Source organism: Lygodium microphyllum, chromosome 1 (genome assembly GCF_053477565.2).
Source record: "Lygodium microphyllum isolate KBCC chromosome 1, Lygodium_microphyllum_v1.1.10, whole genome shotgun sequence".
In the NCBI taxonomy this organism is placed as follows: domain Eukaryota; kingdom Viridiplantae; phylum Streptophyta; class Polypodiopsida; order Schizaeales; family Lygodiaceae; genus Lygodium; species Lygodium microphyllum.
This window is the reverse complement of record NC_141135.1, coordinates 128,616,153-128,623,257: the sequence shown is the minus strand read 5'-3', so window position 1 is coordinate 128,623,257 and position 7,105 is coordinate 128,616,153.

The following is a 7,105-nucleotide window of genomic DNA, read 5'->3' as shown; positions in this document are numbered from 1 at the left end:
TTTTTTCCCGATGTAAGACACACACGCCCAAACGCCCACTATGGGGCATGCCTCCCTTTCAATCATAGGCCAAGAGAGTGAGCCAACAATAGCCAGAATGGTATATCAAAGAGGAGGACCAACCAAGTGTTTGAGTGGGCAAGAACCCCAACTTACACAAACGCACAATGTGAACATAGGTGTCCATCCACATGATGCACTGAAGAAGACTTAAACCCACACCCTTACAATTATGAGCCCAAGTGTTGACCACTAGGCCATCACCTTTAGAACTTTAATATTATATAGGTTCATGGATGAATTTACATGTAATACAACTAGAGGCTTGAACTTATGCATGTTTTCATTCCACTACACGCAAGGATAGAGTTAAGCTTCTTCTCAAAAAAGGTTGTAGCCATGTTCCTTTGACCACAACTTGCATTAAAATCTTGCAATTGAAGGAAAGTTGTGCTTAGTGGCCTCTGAAGGGAGCAATCCAAACAAGTTCAATATGATGTATTTCCATCTACCACCACCTCATAGGGGAGCAATTCTCACAAATATTACAATTACAAATGGCAAGACGAAGGTGTGCACACACACTTCCTTAGGGATATGTTTACATAAGAACCCATGTAGAGCTTAGTTTGGAACCATTTACTCTAACCTTCCATTAGGACCATGTTCAACATTAGTTTTGGTGGGCTTAAATGCTCACCAAACATGCATTTCTCTCTTTCTATAAGTGTGATGGCAGCCTTTGAGAAAATCATTACTATTTGTGCAATTTTGCCATTATCTAAGGATGGAAACATGGTAATGAAAATCATTTTGCTAACTTTTCTTTTGAATGGATGGCAATGTAAGGAAATATGTGTTTGTAGAACAAACTACTTTAACATCAAGCTTGAAATTTGACATTTACCTAAAATGCTTTTCTATATCAAAGTTCATGACTGTTGTCGAGAAGGAAAACAAGCTACTTATTCAGTTACCATATGTAGCATCCTCCTCCACTAGTATATGGTGAGACTTTGAGCACTTCTTGTGCAAAGCTATTTGTTTGATGTGAATAGTTTTAAATTATCTTAAAATAAAGAATCCCATCTTGTTTTGTGTGAATGATGCTACAATGGTTTGTGTTTTCACTTCCATGTAAACATCTAAGCAACCACCTAGACAAATGCTTCATAGTCTATGTAGCCACTATTGTCAAATGAAAAGTAACCACATTGACCTATTTTGGAGAGAGCTCATGCTCATCAGTACACTTTAAGGGTGTTGTAAATATCAATTCTTATGAATATATGTATCTCTTGCCTTATTCATTAAAAAAGAGCAAATCACATGTCCATGCTTAGAAAGCACCATGAGAAAATATTTATACTGTTATATTATTTTAGTTGCATACTTAGGAGGCCCTAAACCTCCAAAGGGCCTCCCGAGCCTGTAGCTTTATTCCAAACTATCGATTTGAATTTTAAGCCTCCTTCTCTCTCTTTGAGAGTTAGGTCACCCTCACTCACTCACACACACACACACACACACACACTCTCTCTCTCTCTCTCTCTCTCTCTCTCTCTCTCTCTCTCTCTCTCTCTAGCACATGAACCCATTTGATGGACATGCTCAATTATGACCTATGGAGAGAGGGTATGTGCCACCAAAAGAGGAACCTTTGACTAGAAAATCAATTATATGAGCTTGAACTACATCTAGCATGATTGGATCTTCCAAAATCTCCATCCTAATAACACCCTCTTGGGTGCTTACCCTGAGCCCCTCCATCCTTGCCTCGTCATTTTCTTACAAAGGTTGTCCTTGGCTCCCCCTCAACTAGCCAAAGCATCTTTAGCAACTCCTATGGATTTACATGTAATAATAATTTGTTTAGTCATTGCTATGGCCATATTATATAACATGGCTAGGTTGTCATGTGTTTGGAGATCCAAACTCTATTGTTAGGTGAGTTTACATGTTTGACATTCTTATGTACAATGTGCTTAGATAGGGAGAGCATGAGTCATCAAGTCTTGTCAGAATCATGCATATATGGTGCAAGTTATGATAGAATTGGACATTGTGCAAGAAGAGAGCACATCAAGTTGAAGATAAAGGTCCTCAAGATGAGGGTTGAATAATTTGCAAGAAGCAAGGGCAAGTGAGAGAAGGCAAAAGTAAGGCAGCAATTGGCCACAACTTTTTATGAAACTATATAAGTAGTTGCATATCTATAGTAATTCATGTCAGTGACCACCAAGAAATAGATTATAAATTATAGGCAATTTAGTAGGTGATATATTTGTGTGCCATCTAGATATGATGAGCATATTCTTTGGTAAGGTGCAAAGGCAGCACGTGTGTCTTGGAAGGATATGATGAATTGTTACATATCCGCAATTATTTATGTTGGTGATCACCATGTAATGGATTGTTTAAATTGAGGCATCATGATTTCTTCCCTTCCTTTGTATGTTGATTTCCACATGATCAATGCCTCTAAGGTAACACTCGATAGAATTTTAGAGAGGTTAAGAGACAATTATAGGCATAAGGCTTTTATGGTGTAATTTTCCAATCACTAGCTTCATCCCAAATTTAGATAATTTTCAAAGTTATTTTGGAATATGTGCTCTCCTTGAGATGTTGCTTCATGGCAGCTTCCCAAGAAGTGGTCTGGCATTCACACCAGTTTACATCAACTAATGGCAATTACAACAAAGCCCAATGAAATAAAAGTTGTTGACTGTTTTCAAAGAGAATTTACACTAGACAAACCAAAGGAAACAAAATCCTTTGATCATTTTCAAATAAGATTTACACAGGACAAACTCTATACTAAACTTATTATTCATTCTACATCTCTCTCCCATACTCCATTCAAATCACATTTAGATTTAAGCTTTAGATACATTACAGTGTTTTGAGAGCTAAAAGTTATAATATATTAATTTATCTTCACTTGTGTTCGAGTTATTGTTGTGCTCACAAATATACTCACTTCACTTTCTATGAAGGAAGGTGCACAAGTCATGGACATAAATCATACATGAGAGCATATCATTTAGAGACAACATAATGGAATCTTATCATCCAAAATGGGTGTAATTGAGAAGCCAAATATCATACATCGTAAGAATTTAAGGCTTTTTTTTTTAACATTTTATCCACAACAAATATTGCTATTGTTAACCTTCAATTCTAACTCCTTTAGTCATTTTTGAAATGTTAAATTTGTGCCAGAGAGATTGATTAAGCAAGACCCTTGTTTTGTTGTAGTCATTCAATTCTAACTCATTCAATTTTAACTCCTTTAGTCATTTTTTAAATGTTAAAATTGTGCCAGAGAAATTGTTAACCTTCAATTCTAACTCCTTTAGTCATTTTTTAATGAAAGGTGAGAAGGATCGAAGATTGCTTGGAAGTGAGTTATGGCGGAGAGCAAGAGCAAGAAGAGAGAGAGACACAAATGGAAACTCCAACGGTCACAATGTGTGATCGGGTCTTCCTTTATTCAAATTGTCACTAAAAGAACAAAGAATAAAGTGACGGTGAGAGGCGCCCGCCACCTATAGTGTGCAATGGCGTGTACTGTCAGTGTAGCAATACACGGGCGGCTAGGCAGAGGCGCCTTTACCCCCAACAACCTCCCACTTAAAAGCGAATCCACCCCTGTGAGGAGTGAAAAGAAAAAGAAAAGACAGTACAATGTGCACATGTATAACAAGATGAGGAAAAACATCATCTCATCCAACTCCCATCGATCTCCCGAGGAAGGCAAAGTGCTCATTAGTGAGGCTTTTCGTGAGTAGATCTGCAGGATTTTCGTCAGTGGAGATCTTGACAAGGTCAACTGACTTGTCCTCCACGACCCCACGTATGAAGTGATACCTCATCTCAATGTATTTCATTTTTGCATGGAAGACTGGATTCTTGGCTAGCTGAATAGCACTCATAGAATATGAATGCAGCGTAGGTATAGTATCAATCCCAAGGTCATGAACCAAACAGCCCAACCATATGGCCTCCTTGCAAGCCTCAGTGGCCGCAACATATTCGGCCTTAATGGTAAAGAGATTCGTACACTTCTAAACCCTCGACATCCAAGAAACAACACCTCCAGCATAGGTGAAGACATAGCCGGAAGTGGACTTCCTATGATACCCTTCATGGCATCCCAATGCTTCTTGCCAAGTGTAGCCATATAGCGTGCCACAACACCAACTGTAAAGGAAATATCTGGACGAATGGCTATCATGGCATACATCAAACTGCCCATGGCTGATGCATAAGGGATCTTGACCATCTCTGCCCTCTGCTCATCCATCTGCAGACAATCGGCTAGTGAAACCTTCACATAAGAAGGTAATGGATAGCCAATAGGCTTTACGTATTGCATGTGAAAATGCTCAAGGACATTATGAATGTACTTCCTCTGGGACAGGTAGAGTAGTCCTTGATGTCTTGTCGTACTTAATACGCATACCAAGAATGCGAGAGGTTTGTCCCAAATCCTTCATCTCGAAGCTCTTCTTCAGAGCTGAGATTAAGAGCATCCAGCTCATCATGAGCTGTCTCTGCTATCAGCATATCATCCACATAAAGTACCAAAATAAGCAAGGAGCCATCATGGGCTTTCTTCGTGTAAAGACACCAATCCATAGCACTCCTGTTGTAGCCTTGTGACGACTTCCTAAAGGCATCAAACGTATGATACCACTCCCTAGGTGTTTGCTTCAAGCCATAAAGACTTTTCTTCAATTTGCATACTAGGTGCTCCCTGCCAGGTTCTGCAAAGCCCTTAGATTGCTCCATGTGTATCTCATCATGCAAATCCCCATGCAAGAATGCAGTCTTGACATCCATCTGATACATGTCCAAGTCAAGCTGCGCAACTAAGGCCAAAACCAAGCATAGGGGTCATCTTGACCATAGGAGAAAAGAATTCATCAAAGTCAACTCCATACTCTTGTTTAAAACCCTTACCGACAAGTCTTGCCTTATAAGCTGGCTTGGGGTTTCCAAGGGTACTTTTCAGCTTGTACACCCATTTGCATGGCAAAGCCTTCTTTCCCTGGGGCAATGCAACCGAATCCCAAGTCATATTCTTACGTAGGGAGTCTATCTCAAACTGCATAGCCCTCTCCCAAGAGTGACTATCACCCCTACGCATAGCCTCATCATAGGTGAGAGGCTCTCCTATATCTGTAACCAAGACATAATGCATCAAGGGCTCAAATCCATCAGGTGGACGTCTATCTCTAGTAGACCGTCTCAGGGCAGGCTTTGCGACGGTCCAACACCCTGGCCATGTGTATCAATTGCTGCTACAAGGCTGTCCAACTAGCTATGCAAGAGCACGTGGCTCCTCTTGGAATATAACCCTGTGTATCTCTATCACCTTCTCAGGCTGCCTACGCATCTTGTCTTCATGGAAGACTACATCATGGCTGCGGATGACTTTCTGTGCTTGTGGATCCCAAAGGCGGTATGCTTGTCTTTGGGCACATAGCAGAATGCCTCACATCCAAAGACACGTAGATGTGGGTGAGACGGAGGTTTCCCAGTCCATACCTCCTATGCAAACTGGAAATCCAAACCACTAGAAGGCGATCTATTTATGACATGCACAACTGTACTGACTACCTCAGCCCAAAAGCTCTATGGTAAACCAGCATGGCTAAGCATACTGCGTATATGCTCCTGGATGGTTCTATTCATCCGCTTAGCCAAACCATTCTAGGGTGGGGTATAGGGAGCGGTCAACTAATGCTTAATACCCCTCTCATCACATAGTTGCTCAAAAGCATGTGACACATATTCTCCCCCATTGTCAGTCCTAAGGCATTTTAGCCTATGCCCAGTTTGGTTCTCAATAAATGCAAGTCATCTCTGAAATACAACCAAGATATTTGACTTAAGCTTAATGGGGTAAGCCCAGACTTTACACAAAAAATTGTTAATGAATGTCACAAAATACTTTGCGCCACCCATAAACTGACAGGGCATGGGCCCACAGACATCCGAATGGACCAATGCCAAGGTCTCACTCATGTGTGTTCTGCCATACTTCTTATGTGTATTCCTAGTCTGTCTACCATAAAGACAATGCTTGCATAAATCAAAACATGTGTAGTTAAGGGACGGTAAGTACTGCAAACCAGAAAGCATTTTCATTCCCTTCAAGGACATATGGCCTAAACGGGCATGCTAGAGAGATACATGTGGGATGGAACCCACTGACAAAACATGGTCAACAAAGGACCCGTCAACTACAAGAGGATAGAGGCTACCAACTTTGGCACCTCTAGCAAGCACAAGTCTGCCACATGTAATATTCTAGGCAGAATTCCCAAATGAAACATAAAACCCAGCATCATCAAGCTGCCCTGCAAACATAAGACTGCGTGTAAGCGTAGGTATATGATGTACATCTTATAACAAAAAAGTACTACCAGTAGAGAATTGCAGTTGTACATCCCCAATGCCAACAATAGCAAGTGACATGTCATCACCCAAGCGAACTGAACTAGAGACAGTGCGGTAGGAGTGGAACCACTCACGACATGGTGTAACATGAAATGAAGCACCAGAATCCAAAAGCCAGCACTGTGCATACATAGAGTGAACATCAATTTACGACGTAGCATCACAAAAACTAGCTGTAAGTATGTACTCCCCATCACAGTCATCAGTCTGCATGACATTTATCTCCTCGATTTTCACACTGGATTTCGTAGGCATAATGCTACGATCAGAGCACTTTTTATGTACCTTGTCTTTCCCCTTCTCTTTGTGCTTCTCATTGCATAACTCATGACACTATGGGTGTATATGACCCTTCTTGCCACAATGATGATATGCCACATTAGCATTTCTCCCACGCGACTTGTTGCATGACTTAGACCTAGACTTCTGCAAGTCTCTACCATGACCATTCCCATGGTCATTCTTGCCATTACCATCTCTGCCTCTAACAATCAAAGCATGTGACACATGAGAGGCATCCAAGTTCTTATGGTTGATCTCTTCCTGTAGAAGAGCACTCTCTACATCAGGCAAGTTCAAAATTGGCAAGAGCACATAAGGTAGTGCGGAATACATCCCATGATTGACTCAGATT